At 47.1% G+C, this 25,031-nt stretch overlaps 1 long non-coding RNA gene across 1 annotated transcript; it reads right to left on the reverse strand.

Annotated features, from left to right (window-relative positions):
• Positions 1–14,106: 14,106 nt before the first annotated feature.
• On the reverse strand, positions 14,107–15,818 carry LOC144983779 (uncharacterized). The gene is made up of 2 exons (XR_013647586.1): positions 15,242–15,818; positions 14,107–15,054 (listed from the first exon to the last, which is right to left on the reverse strand). It is a non-coding gene; the product is annotated as an uncharacterized LOC144983779 (long non-coding RNA).
• Positions 15,819–25,031: the final 9,213 nt, after the last annotated feature.

A 25,031-nucleotide genomic window follows, 5' to 3' on the forward strand; every position in this document is an offset into this window, starting at 1 on the left:
CTGCCTAGCTGTTGGACAGGACAAGTTAAAAAAAAAATAAATAAATAAATAAATAAAATGTCCAACCACAATGGTGGATAATGACAGGGGGGGCTTACTTCCTTGTGTGAGGGATGCTCATGGCACCAGGAGTCCAAGGTCAGAGAAACTGAAGTACTGCATGAGGCCAAACCACCGACTGAGAAGGATTATCTTGTTGGGGTTTTGCTCAACATCAGCAGGTGTCTCTTCTTAAAACAAAACAGAGTCACAACTCCAAACACCCCTGACAGAGGCAACCGGTCAGCGCCAGTGGAAAGCAAACCTGGAAGAGGAAGGCAGCTCAGAAGCATGAGACTTTCAGGACTTGGCGACAGGACAGAGGCGAAGACGACCTGACACTGACCAAAGTGCTGCAGCTCCTCATGCAGACAGGCAAACAGGCGGAGTAAATCAGCTGATTGCACTGCTGAGATGAGCTGCCAAGGTGGAGTGGCCCAGGATCATGACGCCAACAAATATTCTCCCGCTCTCTCAAAGAACTACAATTTAGTCGCATTTCACGTTTTTCACCCAGAGGTCTACAATTCTTCTTCTCCAGACACATCTTCCATCCTCCACCATTTAGTAATTTACCACTGTCTCTTTCTGTTGGTCTTATTTCACCTAGTATTCCACTTACCCTCTATTGTTGCCTTCTCATCTTCAGCCTACCATTCTGTCTGCAAATTTAACTCTCATTTACTAAGAACTTTCTAATCTATATTTGCTCTCCAAAACATATCAACAGTAAGCTCCAGTGTCATTTGGAGTCTCCACTCCAACTGAAAAAAAAGCATTCTTTGAGTTTCTCAATGTCTCTTTTCTGTCAACTCAAAATATAGTTTATGTTACGTACCTCCGGTCTTTAAATGCTTTTCCATCTGAAAAAGCATTTAAAACAAGTTGGCCCACATGGACCCCCAAGGAATTCAGGACAGGAAAGCACGCATCAACAACATTTTTGTTTGTGTATATCATGAAAACTGTCTTTCTGAAATATTGGTTATCATGAACAACAATTTTCAAAGACTATGGAACATCACTATAGAACCAAGTGGTCCCACCCACTTGGCTCTCAAAATACCCAATCTCATTGATAAAACTCATCTACTATCTGTTAATTGTTTTTCTGGCAAGGATTAAATGAGAACATCAGAGACAAGTTTCCCGCCATGCAGCCGTTGTCCTTCGTGGCCTTGTGGAGTTGGTGGTATTCGTGAAAAAGGAGGTGGGAGAATGATACTTGACCCTTTAAAACTAAAGATCATCTGGGGAATCTGTTCTTTGTACAGAAAGACTCCAAGCTTTCAGCACAAGAAGCACGGCAAAGGGTTTTCCAGAACACATTGTCATTAGGACATTCTTATGTTTCTCCAGAGGAGAGGCAGAGATGGATCCACTTATGTTTATGGTATTACTACAGAGGGCACAGAGCAGCTGTCCAGCAAAAGAAGGGCGTGTGCGAGCTCTCCATTGGACAATAAAACTTCCATCATTCTCCACTTTAGAGATCTCTCCATTTGAAAAAAAAGCATTCACACACACACACACATCATTTTTTGTTTTTAAATAAGAGAAACAGTCAGCTTTAAATGCTCAAACTTTAAGGAAAAATGCATAGTTGCAGGACTTATTACAAATAGAAAATTACTACAAAGAATTTTAAAAAATAATTTCTAAACATTTAGAAGTTTTAGACCTCTTTGACCTTTGACATGTAATTTTAATTATTTAGAAAAGCCCAACAATAAGTCAATAATTATAATATCAGAAATAATAATAAATCAATAGTAAGTCAATAATAATAATAAATAACAACAAATAAATCAGTAATAATAAATAATAATTATAAATAATAAGTCAATTAATAATAATAATAAATAAACAATAATTCAACAATAAGTCCAAAAGTTAACAATAGATTTAGCCTAAAAAAAAAACAATAGATTTACCCTTCTAATTCATTTGAGTGATCAATTGGTGTAACACAGTTGGTATGGTGTCGGGTTTCAAGCGAACAGTCTGGCCAGTCTTATCAAAATCTGTTTCCTCAAATTGTTTTGAACATAACCAGACTGTATTGCTAGTTGGTACCACAGTGATCCATCTGGGTTAGCTCTTTTGATTGCTAAGGCGCACTTTATCCTTAAGTCTGAATCCATTGGAAACCTGCAAGAAAAGTTCAGTCACTGAGTCAGAAATGAATAAATCTATATTACTATGATAGCCTAATCCTAGTATACTGTATATAGGTTTAACACAATAAAGTTTATATTTATGTTGACAGCAACTTATACATACGTCATGCCTACATGATTTTGGCATGGTGACAAAGAGGCAAAGTAGTCCACACAGGAGGGGTCTCACTCCCAGAAGGAACGATAGCAGACATTGAGGACAGTTACAAGTACCTTGGAATTCCGCACCAGACAAGATGTAGGCTGTGCAAAGAGGCGCCTGAAACAATCCAGCACATAACTGCAGGGTGTAAGATACATACACACACAGACATATATATCTATATATATCATTTGTCATCCAGTCTATTGGGTGTTACTCCAGACTATATGTCATGACTTGCTAGGCGAGACAGACCCATACGCTGGAACCCACAAGGAAAACTCAGGTGAGTTATAGAGTTTATTATCCGGCATGGCTTGGAGTTGTGGCGGAGCTGAAAGCTGGATGATAGCTCGTGGCGTGACTGGAGGTTCGGCAAAGACTCGTGGCGTGACATGATGAATCCGTGAGGTCCTTCTGCTCAGGAAGTCGGGAAACTCAGGTGACCACTCGTGGTTGGTATGTCCTGACGACAAGGTATAAAACAAAATTAGGCGAGAGCATAAACACATGAACAAGAATAACTTGACGACCAGACTAAGCACCATCAGGGGCGACGAACTGGCGATGAATACTGGTTCTGGATCTCCTTTTGAAAGCTGGCAGGTGATGAGGTGAATGGTCACAGCTGAGTCGAATTAGGGACCAAGCAGAGAGGGACATGATGCTGTAGAGCAGGGGTCGGGAACCTTTTTTGCCAAGAGAGCCATAAACGCCACATATTTTTAAATGTAATTTCGAATGAGCCATACAATAATGTAGTCTCCCTTTACCACACTGAGGCACGGAGACTTAACCTCTTTTAATTTTTTAATTCTGGTTACTGCAAACCGCAACAAACGCCGTACAATTAATTCAGCAACTCCTGAATCTCTCCCGCAGAGACGAGAGCGCTTCTCCCAACTTTATATTCGCTCACTGCCGCGTCAGCCCTCCCATTTCCCTTATTCGGCCCATTGCTGAACCCCATTGGTCCAAATTACCTAACAACAGGCTGAGCGACAGAACTGAGGGCCAATCAGATCTCTGCTTGATGCGTTCAATGAACTCCAGAACTTTTAACGCGGCCCAACAGCCAAGTTAAACTCAGTCCGCGACAATATTTTTAAAACTAAATACAAGTGAATGTGTGCATTTGATGTAATTTCAACATTTTTAAAGTACAATAAGTCTGTGGATTCTTTTTAATAACATTGTTATGCTGTTGCTAATAAATGGTGAGTATTTCTCGTGGTAGTTTTGCTGATGGTCTAGTCTGGTTGATACGTGGTGAGTTTCTGCTTCATGCAGGCGTTGAGACTTTAAACGTGATCGTAGGTCTGAATGTTCTGTAGATGTGACAAAGACTGATCACATGCAGATACGGAGCCAAACACACACTCACACGCTGCAGTGAGTGACGGGCAGCGGGTTTTACGTTTTTACAATCCCTGCGCGATTCACCTGCTGCCGGTCCCCCCCACCCCCACCCTCTGCTTTCTTCCTCACACATCCCATCCCCGCAAATGCGCGCTCTTTCTCAGAGACGGTGTCATGGTGGCCTGTCAGACTCCTCCCCCTCCAGCAGCTGCTGCTCATCTCCCTCAGCTGTGACTACTCACCTCATCAAGCCTCTGCTCTTCTTAAGGAGACCCAGCTCCAGCAATCATCGCCAGTCCGTTAACCCTGACGGTGCCTTTGTCTCCTGAAGCTCTACGTCTGGCCCCTTAGTCTCTGCACTAAGTTAACCTTGTCTTGTCCTCTGCACTCAGGTTACCTTATCACGCCACGAGAGTCACCTGAGTTCACCATCCGGAGCAGCTACAGCCTCAGCCTTCCTCCGCTGACGTTTCCTGCCACTGAGAGCCACAGCCGCTGTCCTCATCTAGACCACGGCTACGCCACCGAGCGTCCACGCTTATCAAGATCACCACGCCACACCAGGCTTCAAGATCCTGCCCACGAACATTGTCTCGCTCCCGCTCTGGAAATTCTGGATCTGCACTCGAGAGCCACAGCCACGATTACCCACTACACCATCAACAACCGCAAGAAACATTAAGAAAATAAAAACTTCTTCACTCACCTGCCTCTGCCTTCTGGGTTTTCAGCATCTGGGTCTTCCTCCGCGTTCTAGTCATGACAGAACGGACTGGCCAGAACCCCGACCCAGCTGACCCGGAAGGACTCCGTGTGGCAGTCCAACAGCAGGGCATCATGCTCGGACGTCAAGCTGACGCTTTGGGACAGATGGCCTCCGCCCAGCAGGATTTATTTCGACGTCTGGACAGCATGACACAGACTTTGTTGGAATTAACCCGGCAACGACCCGGTTCCACGGCTCCTGCCTCACCTCCGCTCTCCGACAACCAGACCGCTTCCGCTTCCTCCTCCGCCCCGGAGAATTACCGACTACACCCCGAACCGTTCCATGGTGACGTTGAGGCTTGCGGAGGGTTTTTGCTACAATGTCAGCTCCTTTTCCAACAGGCCCCCCGGTTCTATCACTCTGATCATAGCAAGATCACTCTCATTGTCAATTCCCTCAGGAGTAAAGCGCTACAATGGGCTCAGGCTTTTCTGGCGGCTAATCCCATATCTCTTCTCCCGTTTAATCGCTTCATCGACGAATTTCGGTTAGTTTTTGATCAACCTAGGAAACAGGAAGAAGCCACCAGACGTTTGCTGAGCCTCAAGCAACGCAATCGATCTGTCAGCGACCACGTGATAGACTTTAGGATCTTAGCAGTGGAGGCCGGATGGACTGACCCAGCTCTAAAAGGGGTCTTTTATCAGTCCTTAAATGAAAATATCAAGGATCACTTATGTTCACAGCCTGAGGCTTCCTCGTTCGAAGAATTAGTGTCCGCCGCGTTACGTTCTGACACCCGCCTCAGAGAACGTAATCGTGAACGTTATCCTGTAACCCGAAAGACACCATCTACTAATCCGGTTGCTTTTCCTGCCTATCCTGTTGAATCTTCCCCTTTCAGATCGCGAGAACCACCAGTGGAACCTATGCAGGTTGGTCATGCCAAGCTGTCTGAAGAAGAGCGGCAGAAACGTAGAGAGGAGGGACTATGCTTCTACTGCGGTAAACCCGGTCATCAGGTTTCCCAATGTTCACTACGTTTAAACTCCAGAACCCCCCGCTAGACGACAGGCCGCGGGTGGGTAAGTCTGTCGCACACACATCTAAGGAGTTTTGCCACATTCCTGTCAAGCTATGTTTTAGGACCGTCATTTCCGAGATTCTAGCTTTAATAGATTCTGGGGCCGAGCAGAGCCTTATTGACAAAAATCTTGTAAAATCACTCTCGTTACCTACCGAACCGTTAGAAAACCCTATTAAGACTGCCGGGCTAGGGGATCAACACCTCTCAGTCATCACTCATCGCACCGGTCCCATTCTACTGATCTCGTCCGGTAATCACCATGAGTCCATTAAGTTTTTCATTACTCACTCTCCTCGCAATCCGGTCGTTCTAGGCTGCTCCTGGTTGAAAATTCACAACCCCCAGTTGGACTGGGTTCACCAGCGTATTAACTCTTGGAGTAAGCACTGTCTAGCTAATTGTCTTCAGTCTGCTATTCCCGCGGTTCCTTCCACAACCTTCACTCTCACAGAACCCATAGATCTCTCCACTATTCCTTCATGTTATCATGATCTCAAAGCTGTTTTTAGCAAATGTAAAGCTAATGCTTTACCGTACCACCGGCCCTATGATTGCGCTATCGAGCTCCTTCAGGGGTCCACTTTGCCTAAAGGTCATCTTTATAACTTATCAGGTCCCGAAAAGTCCGCCATGGAGACTTATATCCATGAGGCCCTCTCTTCCGGTCACATCCGTCCTTCCTCTTCACCTGTGGGTGCGGGGTTTTTCTTTGTAGAGAAAAAGGATAAAACCCTGCGACCTTGTATTGATTACCGTGAACTAAACGCCATCACCATCAAAGATAAATACGCTCTCCCTCTCATCAGCTCGGTTTTTGATTCTGTCCAGGGCGCTCAGATCTTTTCCAAACTCGATCTACGCAATGCTTACCATCTAGTTCGCATTAAAGAAGGGGATGAATGGAAGACCGCATTTAATACCCCGCTGGGCCACTATGAGTACCTGGTCATGCCTTTTGGCTTAACCAACGCACCAGCCGTCTTTCAGAGGCTGGTGAACGACGTCCTTAGAGATTTCATTAATCGTTTCGTTTTTGTATATCTCGATGATATTCTGATTTTTTCTAGTGATCCCGTCCAACACGAGAACCACGTACGTCAAGTCCTAGCCCGTCTGCTCGAGAACCAATTATTTGTGAAGGCCGAAAAGTGCCAATTTCACGCTTCCTCCGTCCAGTTTCTCGGGTACATCCTCGAGGCGGGGAGCATTCGTCCCGACCCGGCTAAAATCGAAGCCGTTACCCAGTGGAACCCACCGGCCTCCCGCAAAAAGTTACAGCAGTTCCTTGGCTTCGCAAATTTTTATAGAAGGTTTATTAGGAACTACAGTAGCATCGCCGCTCCTTTAACTCAGCTGACCTCCACCACCAAACCTTTCCGGTGGAACCCTGACGCCCAGGCCGCCTTTGACACCCTCAAGTCCTTGTTTAGTTCTGCGCCCATCCTCACTCAACCCGACACTACCCGGCAGTTCATTGTGGAGGTCGACGCCTCGGATACCGGGGTCGGCGCTGTCCTCTCTCAAAAGGAAGTTTCCTCTGGAAAACTCAAACCCTGTGCATTTTATTCACGGAAACTGTCACCTGCGGAAAGAAACTACGATGTGGGTAATCGTGAGCTGCTGGCCATCAAGCTCGCGCTGGAGGAGTGGCGGCATTGGCTAGAAGGAGCTGATCTACCGTTCATAGTCTGGACGGATCATAAAAACCTGGCCTACTTACGCTCTGCCAAACGCCTTAACTCACGTCAAGCTCGGTGGTGTTTATTTTTTGATAGATTCAAGTTTACCATTACTTACAGACCTGGCAGTCGGAACACCAAACCTGATGCCCTCTCACGCCAATTCAGTCCTGACGACTCCTCGGCTCCTACCACCATCCTTCCATCCACCTGTATTGTTGGAAACCTTACCTGGGATGTCGAAAACCGGGTTATCAATGCCCAAGGTGAGGAACCTAAACCCGACTCCTGTCCTGATGGTGTCCTCTTCGTTCCCTCCTCACTTAGGTCTGACGTTCTCGCCTGGGGACACTGCTCACGGGTCGCTTGTCACGGCGGAGTTTTCCGGACTCTTAACCTCCTACGTAAAAGATTCTTCTGGCCTAGAATGGACAAGGATGTTCGTGAGTACGTCGCTGCCTGTACTACTTGCGCTCGGTCCAAGGCCTCCAGCTCCCCTCCCGCTGGCCTCCTACATCCTTTGCCCACGCCTCATAGACCCTGGTCACATATTGCAGTGGATTTTGTAACTGGATTACCCGCGTCCAAGGGTAACACTGTTATTTTTACGGTCATTGATCGTTTTTCCAAATCCGCCCAATTTATTCCATTACCTCAGTTACCTTCTGCCACTGAAACTGCCGATCTTCTGGTTCACCATGTTTTCCGTCATCATGGCATCCCCACAGATATCGTTTCTGACAGGGGCCCTCAATTTGTTTCCCACGTCTGGAAAGCCTTTTGCTCTGCTCTGGGGGCCACGGCCAGTTTATCCTCTGGTTACCATCCCCAGACCAATGGCCAAGCTGAGCGGGCGAATCAAGAGCTAGAGGCTGCTCTTCGTTGCCTGGCAGCCCAGAACCCATCCGATTGGGCTGACTTCTTAGTCTGGATAGAATATGCCCACAATTCCCACGTGTCCTTGCTACTGGGATCTCCCCCTTTGAAGCTTCGTTGGGTTTTTCTCCTCCTCTGTTCCCCGCTCAGGAGCTAGACCTCGCCGTTCCGTCTGTTCAGCACCATCTCCAGCGCTGCCAGCGTGTCTGGAACCAGACTAGAGAGGCCCTGCTTCGCACTAAGGAGGACAACTGCAGGATCGCCAACCGTCATAGGGTGGCGGGTCCCTCGTACCAGGTCGGTCAAAAGGTGTGGCTCTCATCTAAAAACATCCCGTTGCAGGTCTCGTCTCGTAAACTGGCACCTAGATTCATCGGCCCCTACGTCATTGACCGCATTCTCAACCCCTCCTGTGTCCGCCTACGTCTGCCTGCCGCACTCAAGGTGCACCCCACATTCCACATCTCTCACATTAAACCTGTTCTGGACAGCCCTTTGTGCCCGCCTTCCGCTTCCCCACCACCCGCCCGTATCATTGATGGGGCTCCGGCGTTCACTGCTTCTCGTATCCTGGATATCCGTCGCCGTGGCCGTGGTCACCAGTACCTGGTGGATTGGGAAGGGTACGGTCCTGAGGAACGTTCATGGGTCTCCCGTTCCCTCATCCTCGACCCTTCCCTCATCCGCGACTTCTTCCGTGATCGTCCGGATCGCCGCCCTGGACCGCCTGGAGGCGGTCGTTGAGGGGGGGTACTGTCATGGTGGCCTGTCAGACTCCTCCCCCTCCAGCAGCTGCTGCTCATCTCCCTCAGCTGTGACTACTCACCTCATCAAGCCTCTGCTCTTCTTAAGGAGACCCAGCTCCAGCAATCATCGCCAGTCCGTTAACCCTGACGGTGCCTTTGTCTCCTGAAGTTCTACGTCTGGCCCCTTAGTCTCTGCACTAAGTTAACCTTGTCTTGTCCTCTGCACACAGGTTACCTTATCACGCCACGAGAGTCACCTGAGTTCACCATCCGGAGCAGCTACAGCCTCAGCCTTCTACCGCTGACGTTTCCTGCCACTGAGAGCCTCAGCCTCTGAGTTCACCATCTGGAGCAGCTACAGCCTCAGCCTTCCTCCGCTGACGTTTCCTGCCACTGAGAGCCACAGCCGCTGTCCTCATCTAGACCACGGCTTCGCCACCGAGCGTCCACGCTTATCAAGATCACCACGCCACACCAGGCTTCAAGATCCTGCCCACGAACATTGTCTCGCCCCCGCTCTGGAAATTCTGGATCTGCACTCGAGAGCCACAGCCACGATTACCCACTACACCATCAACAACCGCAAGAAACATTAAGAAAATAAAAACTTCTTCACTCACCTGCCTCTGCCTTCTGGGTTTTCAGCATCTGGGTCTTCCTCCGCGTTCTAGTCATGACAGACGGGAGCGCGCAGTTTTAGGCACGTCAATTCACTGGTTTCCGGGTGGTACAAACTCTGTGAAATAATAGATAATAGTAAACTGATCATACTGGCGCAGATTTTTTTCTCCAAGCACCGCTACTACTGCGCGCCTCTGGCATCGCATCGGCCCGAGAAGGACTAGTCTAATAAAGAAAAAAAAAAGTATAACTAAAGATTTGTCTGCGAACCACATGTGACCATCAAAAGAGCCATATATGGCTCGCGAGCCATAGGTTCCCGACCCCTGCTGTAGAGGGACGTGATGCTGTAGAGGGACGTGATGCTGTAGAGGGACGTGATGCTGTAGAGGGACGTGATGCTGTAGAGGGACGTGATGCTGTAGAGGGACGTGATGCTGTAGAGGGACGTGATGCTGTAGAGGGACGTGATGCTGTAGTATCGTGAGACCCAGCGAGACGAGTGTGGTGAGTCGACTTGGCGGCGCGTAAGCATTTGAACAAACATTTTCGATCTTGTTTCATTTTTCCGCCATATTAAAATATTTCCTGCAAACTAACATAACCTGTTAAGAGTATTAAGCTTTTGTCAGCCTGGAGGACCTGGAGAATTTCATTGACGAGTGTTTTAATACCTGCAACATGGTGAAGCCCAGAACCGCCACCACCACCCCCTCCGCCAAGCGTGAACGGCCTGAGGACTCTCCCGGGGCTGCGTCCTCTCCAGGCAGCGGCGTGAGTGATATCCTGGATTCGATTGATAAAAAGCTCTCCAGCTTTGATGGCCGCCTCAATCTGCTGGAGATCCTCCATAGAGAATTTCAAGGTCTGCGGGAGTCTCTGGAATTCAGCCAGCAGCAGGTGCGGGAGCTCGCAGCGGAGAACCAGGCCCTCAGAGAGACCGTCAAAATCCGTGGCAATGACACCGCCCGTCTCTCTGAGGAGAACCGATCCATAAAGGAAACCCTCCTGGATCTTCAGTCGAGGAGCATGAGGGACAATCTAGTGGTCGCGGGGGTTCCAGAGGAGGCAGGAGAAGACCCCGAGGCCACTGTGAGGTCCTTTTAGGAGGTCCACCTGAAGCTCCCCAACGAGGAGGTGCAGAAGATCTCTTTCCACAGGGTTCACCGCCTCGGAGGAAGAAGGTCCGACCACCAGCGCCCGCGTCCTATTGTGGCTAAATTCGAACATTTCATTTTTTTTTTTTTTTTTTTTTTTTTTTTTTTTTTTTAACTTGTCCTGTCCAACAGCTAGGCAAACAGATGAGAGCTGAGGGCCTCTTGTGTTGGACATATTTTATTCTAACAAGAGGGGTTATTCATCTTCAGACAAACCAAAGGTATGTCTGAATAAACCCCTTTTGTAATTGAGGCCAAACTTTATTAATTTCAATCATGTTTGAAAATCTTTGGTGTTGGACCGGACGGAAAAGGAAAGAGGGGAACAAGAGAGAGGGACGTTAGAGAGAGGGGGGGGTAGGAGGGTGATAATAGGAGGGGAAGGGGGGTAAGACCATGAAGCAGCATAGAGCAGACAGGTTTACTGGTTGTTTATCGTTACGGTACGGTTCAAATGTAGTACAAAAAGGGCGGGGCCTGTTCACACACACTCAAATATTATCAACACACCTGCTAGCCGCAGAAATGTCCACATGTCAACATGCACACAAAACAGATAGTGTTCACGAACGCATACCTATGCCTTTAAACCAACTAGTGTGAAATCTTTCATTCATTCAATCATGCAAACTATTAGTGCAAAGGTGAGCTAACACCTGTGCTCAGGTGAGTGTTTATGTTCTTCTAAAATGGATGGTGGAATGTGAAAAGAAGGAGGAGGAGCGCCCAGCCACCCCCACACCCATACCCCCGCCGCAGCAGCAGCGGCAGCCGGAATTCCCCCAGCGCCACACGGGAACAGGCAGGGAACAACCGCCCCCCGGGCGACCAAGACCGCCACCCAGGCCAGGGCCAGCAGGACCGCCGCGAGGCCCCCAGAGCCAGAGAGCAGGGAGGCGCGGAGGGAAAGAGAGCGCCGCCCCAGCCCAGCCAGGAAAGCAGCCCCCCGCCGCGCCGGAAGAGCCCAACGCAGGGCCCCACCAGAGAGGGACGCCCACAGCCCCAGACGAGCACCCCACCACCACCCAGGAGTTCCGGGCATCCCCCCGCCCCGACCCCAGGTACGAGCCAGGACCCCCCAAGGGAGACCCGCTCCGCACTCCAGGCAGCCACCCACCCGGCCTACGGTTGGTCCAGGTAGGAGCAAGGCAGGGGCCCGCCGCCCCCGCCCAGGAGGGGGGAACCCCGGGGAAAAAAGGGCGGCCCATAAGGGATGTTATAAATATGGCCCGACCAGGCTCGGCCATGTTGGAAGTTTGGCGGGGCCCAGCGCCCAGGGGCAAGGACCAGGACCCACCCCCCAGGGACACGAACACCCCCGGCTCAGGTGTAATATGAACCCCCCCACCGCGCGGAGAGAGCACCGCCGGGCCCAGGGAGCCGGCACCCAAGGGACACGGCCGCCATCGCCAAGAGGCCCGCACCCCCCACCAGGGACGGGGTAGGGGACAGATGGACCCAGGTCCCACCTTCCTTGTAAAATGTGTGTGCGTGTATGGGTGTTTGAGAGGGTGTTTGTGTGCATGTGTGTGTGTTTATGTTTGAATGTATATATTGAAGGGGGAGGGGTGTGTGTACTAAGGGGGGTGCAGTTAAAATTGGCGAGTAGGGCACTAAGGGGACATCTCCTGATTACTCACAGTGATGTCCCCTCACCCTCCACACCAAGGGGCCCTAAATGTCTAAGGTGCGGTTAAAATTGGCGGGTAGGGTGCCAGGAGGACATCTGCTGCTTGCTTGCAGTGATGTCCAAGCACCCCCCCTACCAAGGACCCTACGTGTCTAAGGTGCAAATAAAACCGAAAGAGGGGGGGCCCACTCCATACGGCAACCATAGGAGGGGGGCCACTCCCAAGTAGCCCCCCCCCAAGGCGCATCGCAGGCTAAACCCCCCACCCCCTCACCCTAATATGAGGTTATATAAGGAAGGGGGTAAGTTGGGGACAGCTGGTAGACTGTCCCCCGGTGGTCAAACAGCCGTCCCCCAGCCCACCCCCAGCAAAGGGGCCAGGGCCACCCAGCCCAGGGGCCCACCCCCGGAGGCGCCGACACCCCAGGCCCGGCACCACCCACCCCACACAGAGAGAGAGGAGCCAGAAAGCGTCGCCCCCCCCCGGAGCAAGCCCAGGCCCCCACCCCCAGACGCCGGCCCTAGAAGAGCTCTGGTCAGGCCTCGACGGGACCGAGGAGGCCAACCGGCCGAGGCAACCACTGATTGCCTCAGCGGAGACCCCGACCCGCTAGCCCCCCCGACCCGTACTAATAATGGGCCCCCCCTCCCCCCCAGAACGCCCCCCCACAGGACAGGGCCGACAAGCCCCCCACCCCACCCCACCCCAGACCCCGCAGCCGAAGCGGGTGATACCCAGAGCGACCGGGGGCCCCGAGAGGGTTGTCCCGTCCCGTCCCAGAGCCAGGGAAGGGCCGATCCCAGCCCCAGGTGCAGATGGGCAGCCCATCCGGCGCCGCTGGGCCCCCCCCACCCGAGCAGGGCCCCCCGCCAACCCCCCCCAGCACAGGCAAAGGGACCACCCCCCCAAGCCAAGCCAGACCACCACCCCACCCCCCCACCACGCACCCCCACACCCAAGCCCAGAGGACCACGCAGCGCCCCAGCCCGCCCCACCCAGGCACCGGACCCGACCCCCCGACCAACGGAGCCCCCCACCGCCCCCGCCAGGCACCGGAAGCCCCGACCCCCACCCCAAACCACGGCAGAAGGGCAAGGAGCAGCGACGACCAAGCCCTCCACCCCCTAAGTCATGGAGTCAACCACAGGAGACCAGAGAGACTGAATTCTTTCAAAGTTACTTGAGCTTTGGGCTGACATTTTTTCCAAGCTGATATGATCAAACAGCAGATTTCTGTGTTGACTTATGTTTATATTTTTCTTGTTTTTCCAATTTATTAAAATAGTTTTTTTGGCAATACAAAGAGTTATGAAAATGATAGATGCTAATCCTTCTTCTATATCGATGGCACTCATGTCACCAAGCACACAAAGTGACGGTGAGGCAGTGATTGAAACCTTAAGCCAGACTGATAAATCGGCACATACCTGCTGCCAGAGAGCCCTGACAGGAGTGCAGAACCACAGTGCGTGCATGTAGCTGTCGGGTAGATTATTATCACAGTGCTCGCAAATGTCTGAGTTACTGAGACCCATCTTGAACATCCTCTGTCCAGTGTAGTAAATTCTGTGAAGAGTTTTGAGATGGATTAGCTGCAGATTTGAACTTTTTGTCAGTTTAAAGGTGTTTAGACAAAGTTCTGACCAGAAGCTTTCATCTGTGCTGATGCTCAAATCTGCATCCCATTTTTTTGTTGGAAGGGCAATATTGTTATCTAAATTGCATAAAAGTTTGTATATTTTGGAGAGAGTTCTATTCATTGAAAAATTAATCAGAGTGGTAACTACATCTGGTAGCTTTAAATCGTCGTCTTTAATTTTATACTTTTTAGTAATACTTGATTTAAGTTGCTGATATTCCAAGAAGTTATTTATTCCATGTTTGTCTTGAAGTTCCTGGGGGGTTATGAATCTTCTATCAATAATTACGTGCTCTAGTTGTTTTATGCCCCCTGCTTGCCAAGCTGGGAAGTGAATCATTTTTTTGTTAATAAGGATGTCCGGGTTGTTCCAGATGGGTGTCATTTTGCACGGTTGAATTGATGATTTTGATATTTTGAGAAATTCCCACCAGGCTGTTAAGGTGGCATTTATATTAATGCTTTTGAAACAATCCTGTTTTTTAACTATTTGGCTAATAAATGGTAGCTGTGACAGGTTGATCTTTCCACATAACACCTGTTCCAAGTCTAACCATGAGTTGGTTTCTGGATTATTTTTTAACCATTTTAAGATATATTGTAATCTATTTGCAAGAAAGTATTTGTGGAAATTAGGTAGTTCTAATCCTCCACAGCTTTTTGCAGATTTTAAAGTTTTTAGACTAATTCTTGCAGGTTTGTTGTTCCATAGAAAGCTTGATATGGATGAGTCTAATGTTTTGAACCATTTTAATGGCGGTTGTGTGGGAATCATTGAGAAGAGATAATTAACTTTGGGTAAGATTTTCATTTTAACCGTGGCTACCTTGCCCATAAGGGACAGAGGCAGGTTGGTCCAGCGTGTTAGATCGTCCTGTATGCTTTTCAGTAATGGGGTGTGGTTTAGCTGCACCAGTTCTGATAGTTTGGGGGAAAAGTAGATACCCAGATATTTGATATTTCCTGTTTTAACTGGAATTGTGAGTCTTTGTTCCATATTCCTGTTGAGTGGTAATAAAACAGACTTATTCCAATTAATGGAATAGTCTGATATGGAGGAGAATTCATTTATGATCATTGCTGTTTCATTTACAGAATGTAAATTCCTTAAAAACAGTAATATGTCATCCGCATAAAGACTAATTTTATGATGGCTGTGTTTGGTTTTTATTCCTATAATGCTCTCATTCTGTCTTATTGCTGCAGCTAAAGGCTCAATGAATATAGCAAAAAGAGAAGGAGAGAGTGGGCAGCCCTGTCTGGTTCCTCTTCCAAGAAAAAACCTGTTTGAAGTCTGTTTATTAGTTCTAACTGATGCATTGGGGTTGTGATATAATATTTTGATCCAATTGATGAATGCTTCTCCAAAACCAAACTTATGGAGGGCAGCAATAAGGAACTTCCAATTAACTCTGTCAAAGGCTTTTTCAGCATCCAGCGATAGTACCGTCATTTCCTGGTTTTTAATGGTGGCAAAGTCTATTATATTAACTAGTCTACGGACATTATCATCCGAGTGTCTGCCTTTGATGAATCCAGTCTGGTCGAAGTGGATTATGTGAGGAGTGATTTTTTCTATTCTCTGTGCTAGTGCTTTGCAGATAATTTTTACATCTGCATTGATTAAAGAAATGGGGCGATAGCTTGAAGGACTAGTGGGATCTTTGTCTGGTTTTAGAAGAAGAATTATGTTGGCTGAGTTCATGTTATGTGGCATTGATTGGCTCTCATTAATAGATGTGACAGTTTTATAAAATGTTGGTGCCAGTTGTTCCCAGAATTCTTTATAAAACTCAGCAGGAAAGCCGTCAGGCCCTGGAGCTTTACCATTAGGCATAAGTTACAGAGCTTCATGAAGTTCAGACGGCGAGAGCGGAGAATCCAAGTTTGTGATTTGATCCTCATTTAGCCTGGGTAGGTTTACATTATTAAGAAATGAGTCAATACTTTGCTCTGACGAAATTCGAACATTTCAAACAGAAGGAGTTGGTGAAGGGCCGAGGCCGAGAACTGAAAGGCACGCATTACAGCGTTAATGACCAGTTCCCGGCAGAAATCCTCCGTAGAAGGAAGATCCTGTTCCCGCTGAGGAGGAAGCATCTTGCTGCTGGTTCGAGAGCGATTGTGGCCGTTGACAAACTTTACGTGGACGGCCGGCTGTTCCGGGACCCGGAGATCACCCCCTGGCTGTGCTGAAGGCTTTCAGATCCGCGCTGAGAACATCTGCGCTGCCCAGAAGAAACCCGCTAAACTTACTTCAATGAATGGAAAACCGGATCATCAATAATCCACACCTCGATCTCAGGAAAACAGTCTTTTTTTTCTTCTTCACCTCAGTCCCACTCATGTTTCTATTGTTGTTTTGTTGTTGTTTTCGTTTTCCCTTCTATCTCTTTTTTTCTTCCCCCCCCCCCTCTCCCCCCTCATCATATGTAAATCACCTGGAAGCAACTCATCCTCGGTAAGTATTTATTTATGCACGAAACGGGCGAGCACGCACACAGGGGCGTGCACATGCGATGCCGCACACACACGCCGACATACTGCAAACACCTCACACAGGCTCTCATAGGACGCACGCGACACGCAGCTCACATAGCCAGAAAACGTTCACGCGCACAGCGCTTCTCAATAAGGGCACGCGCACACGGACTGGTACACAAGCACTACTTAGCTTTACACCTTTTCAGTCAGAGCAGTTATGAACAGTCTTGACATCGTTAGCTGAATGTGCGTGGACTTGGCTCTGAGCCAAAGAGACTGAAAGAGTTAAATCACTTGGATGGTCTAAAAGCAGACATAGCTCTACTGCAGGAGACCCATTTATCAAATTCTTTGAACCACCTTATGTGCTGCTTACAATTTCCAGTTATATACTCTGCCAGTTACAACTCCAAACAACGAGGAGTTGCTGTTTTAATTTATAAAAATCTTAATTTTACTCATAAGGATACAGTTACTGACCCAGAAGGCAGATTTGTAATCATTAATATATCCATTCAGAATAAGGACTTTTGTATAGCGAGTGTTTACGGCCCTAATGTTGACGACTCTTCCTTCTTTCACAGATTCTTCACCTCACTCTCAGTTCACTCTGACTCCACAATCATTATAGGAGGAGACGTCAACCTTGTTTTGGACCCTGAACTTGACAGACTCGGCACAGCAGCAAATCAGCGTACATGGTGGTCTGCAAGTATTCTAAAGCAGTACATGAATGATTTGGGTCTCTGCGACGCGTGACGCTCATGTCACCTAAACACTAAAGGGTTCACCTTTTTCTCTCCAGTTCACCACTCACACTCCCGTTTAGACTATTTATTAATCAGTAACTCTCTTTTAAAAAATATTCAAAGCTCCAATATCCATCCAATTATTATCAGTGATCATGCACCAGTCTCTGTAAATATTTCTAGGGGAAAAATCCACACCCTCAGGTACAACCTGGGGGTTTAATACGTCTCTGTTAAAGGAATTTCTTTAATTCTTTAAAAAAGAGTGGACAACCTTCTTAGACTTCAACAATACTCCAGACATCCCACCGTGCGTTCTTTGGGAAACAGCAAAGGCAGTCATGAGAGGGAAAATCATTTCTTATTCAACGCACAAAAAACGCAAAGAGAAAGCAGATTTATTAGAATTAGAAAATAAAATCAAAACCCTGGAGACTGCTTATGCTGCTACTGCAAAGGAACACATTCTGGGAGATCTGAAAAATTTAAAGCTGCAGTTAAATGACATCATTAATAAACGAACACAATTTCAAATACAAAGGCTACGACTTGAAAGATTTGAAAACTCTAATAAATCTGGCAAATTTCTGGCTAATCAGCTTAAAATTAATAGAGAAAAATCATCAATCACCTCTTTTACGGACCAAACAGGAAACGTCACTCATGACCCGGTCAAAATTAATAACGCATTTGAAAACTTTTATAAAAACTTGTACACACCACACATCAATCCGTCAGAGCAAAGTATTGACTCATTTCTCAATAATGTAAACCTACCCAGGCTAAATGAGGATCAAATCACAAACTTAGACTCTCCGCTCTTGCTGTCTGAGCTTCATGAAGCTCTGTTACTTATGCCCAATGGTAAAGCACCAGGGCCTGACGGCTTTCCTGCTGAGTTTTATAAGGAATTCTGGAAACAACTGGCACCAACGTTTTATAAAACGGTCACATCTATTAATGAGAGCCAATCAATGCCACCTAACATGAACTCAGCCAACATAATCCTTCTTCTAAAACCAGACAAAGATCCCACTAGTCCTTCAAGCTATCGCCCTATTTCTTTAATCAATGCAGATGTAAAAATCATCTGCAAAGCACTAGCACAGAGAATAGAAAAAATCTCTCCTCACATAATTCACTTCGACAAAACTGGATTCATCAAAGGCAGACACTCGGATGATGATGCCCGTAGACTAGTTAATATAATAGACTTTGCCACCATTAAAAACTAGGAAATGACGGTACTATCGCTGGATGCTGATAAAGCCTTTGACAGAGTAAATTGGAAGTTCCTTATTGCTGCCCTCCATAAGTTTGGTTTTGGAGAAGCATTCATCAATTGGATCAAAATATTACATCACAACCCCAATGCATCAGTTAGAACTAATAAACAGACTTCAAACAGGTTTTTTCTTGGAAGAGGAACCAGACAGGGCTGCCCACTCTCTCCTTCTCTTTTTGCTATATTCATTGAGCCTTTAGCTGCAGCAATAAGACAGAATGAGAGCATTATAGGAATAAAAACCAAACACAGCCATCATAAAATTAGTCTTTATGCGGATGACATATTACTGTTTTTGAGGAATTTAGATTCTGTAAATGAAACAGCAATGATCATAAATGGATTCTCCTCCATATCAGACTATTCCATTAATTGGAATAAGTCTGTTTTATTACCACTCAACAGGAATATGGAACAAAGACTCACAATTCCAGTTAAAACAGGAAATATCAAATATCTGGGTATCTACTTTTCCCCCCAAACTATCAGAACTGGTGCAGCTAAACCACACCCCATTACTGAAAAGCATACAGGACGATCTAACACGCTGGACCAACCTGCCTCTGTCCCTTATGGGCAAGGTAGCCACGGTTAAAATGAAAATCTTAGCCAAGGTTAATTATCTCTTCTCAATGATTCCCACACAACCGCCATTAAAATGGTTCAAAACATTAGACTCATCCATATCAAGCTTTTTATGGAACAATAAACCTGCAAGAATAAGTCTAAAAACTTTAAAATCTGCAAAAAGCTGTGGAGGATTAGAATTACCTAATTTCCACAAATACTTTCTTGCAAATAGATTACAATACATCTTAAAATGGTTAAAAAATAATCCAGAAACCAACTCATGGTTAGACTTGGAACAGGCGTTATGTGGAAAGATCAACCTGTCACAGCTACCATTTATTAGCCAAACAGTTAAAGAACATGATTGTTTCAAAACTATTAATATACACGCCACTTTAACAGCCTGGTGGGAATTTCTCAAAATATCAAAATCATCAATTCAACCGTGCAAAATGACACCCATCTGGAACAACCCGGACATCCTTATAAACAAAAAAATGATTCCCTTCCCAGCTTGGCAAGCAGGGGGCATAAAACAACTAGAGCACATAAGTATTGATAGAAGATTCATAACTCCCCAGGAACTTCAAGACAAACATGGAATAAATAACTTCTTGGAATATCAGCAACTTAAATCAAGTATTACTAAAAAGTATAAATATAAAGACGACGATTTAAAGCTACCAGATGTAGCTACCTCTCTGATTAATTTTTCAATGAATAGAACTCTCTCCAAAATATACAAACTTTTATGTAATTTAGATAACAATATTGCCCTTCCAACAACAAAATGGGATGCAGATTTGAGCATCAGCACAGATGAAAGTTTTTGGTCAGAACTTTGTCTAAACACCTTTAAACTGACAAAAAGTCCAAATCTGCAGCTAATCCATCTCAAAACTCTTCACAGAATTTACTACACTGGACAGAGGATGTTCAAGATGGGTCTCAGTAACTCAGACATTTGCGAGCACTGTGATAGTAATCTACCCGACAGCTACATGCATGCACTGTGGTTCTGCACTCCTGTCCAGGCTCTCTGGCAGCAGGTATGTGCCGATCTATCAGTCTGGCTTAAGGTTTCAATCACTGCCTCACCGTCACTTTGTGTGCTTGGTGACATGAGTGCCATCGATATAGAAGAAGGATTAGCATCTATCATTTTCATAACTCTTTGTATTGCCAAAAAAACTATTTTAATAAATTGGAAATACAAGAAAAATATAAACATATCAACACAGAAATCTGCTGTTTGATCATATCAGCTTGGAAAAAATGTCAGCCCAAAGTTCAAGTAACTTTGAAAGAATTCAGTCTCTCTGGTCTCCTGTGGTTGACTCCATGACTTAGGGGGTGGGGTGCTTGGTCGTCGCTGCTCCTTGCCCTTCTGCCGTGGCTTGGGGTGGGGGTCGGGGCCTCCGGTGCCTGGCGGGGGTGGTGGGGGCTCCGTTTGTCGGGGGTCGGGTCCGGTGCCTCGGGGGGGCGGGCTGGGGCGCTGCGTGGTCCTCTGGGCTTGGGTGTGGGGGTGCGTGGTGGGGGGGTGGGGGGGTGGTCTGGCTTGGCCCTGCTCGGGGGGGGGGGGCAGCGGCGCTGGATGGGCTGCCCATCTGCGCCTGGGGCTAGGATCGGCCCTTCCCTGGCTCTGGGACGGGACGGGACAACCCTCTCGGGGGCCCCGGTCGCTCTGGGTGTCATCCGCTTCGGCTGCGGGGTCTGGAGTGGGGCGGGATGGGGGGCTTGTCGGCCCTGTCCTGTGGGGGGGCGTTCTGGGGCGGAGGGGGGGCCCATTATTGGTACGGGGCGGGGGGGCTGACGGTTCAGGGTCTCCGCTGAGGCAATCGGTGGTTGCCTCGGCCGGTTGGCTGCCTCGGTCCCGTCAAGGCCTGACCAGAGCTCTTCTAGGGCTGGCGTTTGGGGGTGGGGGCCTGGGCTTGCTCCGGGGGGGGGGCGACGCCTTCTGGCTCCTCTCTCTCTGTGTGGGGTGGGTGGTGCCGGGCCTGGGGTGTCGGCGCCTCCGGGGGTGTACATTTTTTAAATGACTTCTGTTTGTCATTCAGGAACAACTTACTATTAAAATAAACATACTATATTTCCGTCGACGAGTCAAAGACTCTCAGATCTGAGCCACTGATGAATGTTAGTCAGACAGCAATGTCATCACACTACAAACATGTTACTGCTGTGTGCTGATGAACATGCTTGTTGAAGTGAAAGCGTTTGTGTATTAAAAAATTTACTTTTGGGTGTGTAGTGTACAGCAGTCATCTCTATTAGCACCTTGAAGCCAACCATCTCAAGCTGGAGCTCACAGCTGAGTCCAGACTCCCGCCTGCCTGCCTCTTTTCAGGCACCAACACGCAGATTCCCGGCTGATGGAGTCATGTGCTCGATGAAGATAATGTGAGGCTTTGGCTGACTCAACCACTCGTGTGTGCCTTGAGCGGATGTGCTCTGCTCCACCTGCTCCTGTTCCTGCTGCCAAAGCTGACCAAACACGCAGACTCTGCCCACAGCTGACACATATCCCAGCATGCCTGCTGTGGATGATACTCTGGTTGAAGCACACTCAAGCCAAAAAAACGCCCAGCTGATTGGTTTAGCTGGAGCTGATCCTTACAGATGGAGATCCACTGTCATACCTGGAGTTTCCCACAACTCTGACGGTGTTTCCTCTCACTCTCTGCTGTTAATGTGCCAGAAGAGAGGGAAGAGTGATTCCTCAGTTTCAATAATGGTGAACATGGACATGAACATGTGCCATCAGTGTTCAGTGACACTTCACTGCTTTAATTAGAGAGTCTATGTTTGAAACCAGCCAGAAAAGCTCACTGAGCTCATTCTAGTTCAGCTGGATTAGGACTAAACAGTCTCTGGCTTTTGCTGCTGGTTTTGATTGCATCATAAGTGATAATGCTTTCGGGCATTTCTACACGCCTGCATCACATTCAGAGGACTTCAGGAAGAATGTAATTCCACTAACAGCCTTCATGTAACACATTTTCTCCATGATGAGCATTGTTATTATATTGAATCAAAGGCAAAAACGAAAACTTTCTGTCTTCCTGAAGAACTCAAGAATCAATTTTCTATTTGCAGATTTGCAGAAAGATTGCTGTCGCATGTGTCGGCGTCTCTCTTGGCTTTGCTTACAAGGTCACTGAGTTAAAAGACACCATCTTTGTAGACTGCAGTGACGATATAGAGAAGTTTTATGTTCTCTTCCAATGTTCAGTGAGAGTAAGATCTAGAGAATTCCACGATCAAGTTGATATGCATTCAATAAAGAAAGTGGAAACTCCTTCCTGAGGATGGATGCACACAGTAAAGACATTTCCTTTGTGGCCTTGGGTCATTTTTTAGAGGAAAGAAAACTTATTTCTTGTGGAATTTCAGATCTTGGAGTTTGGAAAAACGAGAGAAGTCCAGAATCCCAGACGCTCTGGATGAACGCTTGTCCAGTTAGTGGTCCACTGCTGTCGGTCCTGTTAGTGACTTTGATCCCACGTCTGTTTCTTGACTCTTATGTTGTCATTAATTTCCTTTCTTTAGCCATTGTTCCACTCAGTAAGTTCACAGTCATCAGGTTTGTTGATTTCCATGTTCTGTACTTTGTCGAAGCTTCAGTCTGCTTCTCTGCCTCTGAAGCCGTTTGTCACACTCATCTGTCTCCATCTCAGTTCATCCTTCCTGTCAATTTGTGACCCACTTCCGTCCCTGACCAGGATCCCCTTTTCTGATCTGGGTCTTCCAGTCCACATACTTGCAGTCTAGTTTTCCCTTAATCCTGATTTATTTGGATTGGATTTCTGACCAAATAATTTGAAGAATTGCACTAATGCTTTGAGATCCAGGTCCAAGTTTGTTTTGTGAAACTGACTAGCTCAGTGGAGATGCTGCTTTCATTCATTTTTATGATTTATGTTTTAGCATCAGATACAACCATAAAGTGCCACAGATGTTATTATGACAATATTTTAACATCCTGATGAACTTTGTTTCCTTGTTTTAATGGACATTTTTCTGGAAATACAGGAATGATGTCAGAAATGGATGAAGAAATCAGAGGAGAACAAGGAGGGAGTGAAGGCTCCGTGCTGAAGGATTGTGTTTTCTAGAAAACCATATTTTTGTGGGAAAAATGAGTTTTTTCATAGAATGAATACAGAGATTGTGAGAAAGACAAAAACAGCAGCTGCAGTCAATCTCACAGCATCACTCTGAACAAAGCTGACAATTACTTTAGGAAAGAAATTCAGATGATAAGAGCAAAGGGAATGAGTTTATAGCACAGATGAGCTCATTTATTCACTAAAAAGTAAAACTGCTGTAAATGCTCACAATGCATGATCTCTTCCATTTCATATGTAAATGTTACAATCAAATGGAACCATACCCATGTAAGGATCACAGATGTGCAAAGTGCATCCATCCTGAATGAGTGAAATTCAGAGCAGATTAGCAGAGTTTGTTCAGGCTGTGAGTTCAGGGTCATCTCTGCTGCTTTGTGTGTGGTGAGGGTTTGCTGCATGACTGGCATGCCTTCACGGCCCATGCATCCCGGCTGCAGCTCACTGCAGCCATGATCCTCCTCCTGTAAAGATCTCTGCTGGTGTGTGGAGCCATCATCAGTTCCTGAAAAGACTTGCAGAACTCCTCTCCTCTCTTTGTTTTAATGAGTTTTCTTTCTGTGCAGCCATTTTTAGCTTTAATATCAGCATCATTTCTTTTCAAATGTCTCATCACAGCTTCCTTCTGTCACATCTGTCTGATCCAGTTTACACACTCAAGCTCTATCAAGTCAGACTCCTGGCTGACCACCTGCCTTCTTCTTTTGGTCAAGAAAGCTCTGAAATGCCTCTGAAAAGGATCCACCACCACCCCCCACCCCCCTCTGAGGCTCTACGTCTGCTTTGCTCATGCCTGCTGTCAGCTCCCATTACTTAATTGGAATTGAGATGCATCTGGCCTATGTGTGGCGTGTGCATGTGTGTGCGTGCATGTGTGTGAGAACGCGTGCTCCTGTGCTGCGCTCCTGATGGAGATTCCCTCCGAGCTTCTCTCGGTCCTCCTTCAAAGCCTCCTACCTTCCTGCTCTTCCCCTGATGTGTGGTCAAACTGTCGTGTTGCTTCATGAAAACGTTGAGAGATGGCAATGAGCAGATCGCAGCCGACTGCAGGATGCCAGCTCCCATGATACACTGCAGTTAATTGGATCGCTGTTTAATTCATGAGATCTGCCATGCCACAGTGGCTGCTTCCTCTGAACTTCTGTTTCTGTTTGGCTCGATGACCTTGAAACTGCTTTTCTGATATTTTTCTTGAAGTCTTGAAGCCTGTTGCACAACATCCATTTCTGCGTGAGAGCAACAATAGGCGTCTTGTCACATGAAATAGAATAAAACTCATTATGATCAATGAACTCCTGGGCAGGTCAGGCAGCCTCTGGAACTCCCCACTGTTTCATAAAACTGAAACAAGGTCTTCAGAAGTAGACAGTAATCATGATTCAATTTCAGAGATTTACAACGTTGCAAATGTTAAAGGAGATGCTGCTTCTGGACTGAATTCTTCTGCTGCTCTGCATCGTCTTTACTTGACCTTCTTCTGTTCATCTTCTTCTGGTTACTCTGAAGCTATTTTAAAGACAGAGCTATGATTTCTTTATAGCACAATATTGCGTAATAATGAAACAGAGGCATACACACAGCTGCATTGAGATTTACCGCCTTGCCTTGAATGCTGCTCTTCAGCCATGGGAGTAACAGCTGGAGGGCCAGAGAGGGATGGCTGATATCAAGCCTTCCCTTTCTCTAAGGACAAATGTGTGGCTCTTCTGCGATGAGACAGAAAGACTGGCATCATTTATGTGGCACAAAAGGCTGAACTGCCCTCAGAAATGCTTTCATGGTCTGCAGCAGCTGTAGCACACGTTTTGGAGAATTCTGCAGACGACTCAACCTCAATGATAAATGAAACACGTTTCATCTATCACGTTTCCCAGTCTGCTGCCTGAACCAGATCCTTAACAGAGCCTTTGTGATGATCCAGAATCTGTCTGTCACACAAATGTTTCCTTGT

The sequence above is a fragment of the Oryzias latipes genome, chromosome 14, assembly GCF_053564925.1.
Source record: "Oryzias latipes strain Hd-rR chromosome 14, Olatipes_Hd-rR_3.1".
NCBI lineage: Eukaryota > Metazoa > Chordata > Actinopteri > Beloniformes > Adrianichthyidae > Oryzias > Oryzias latipes.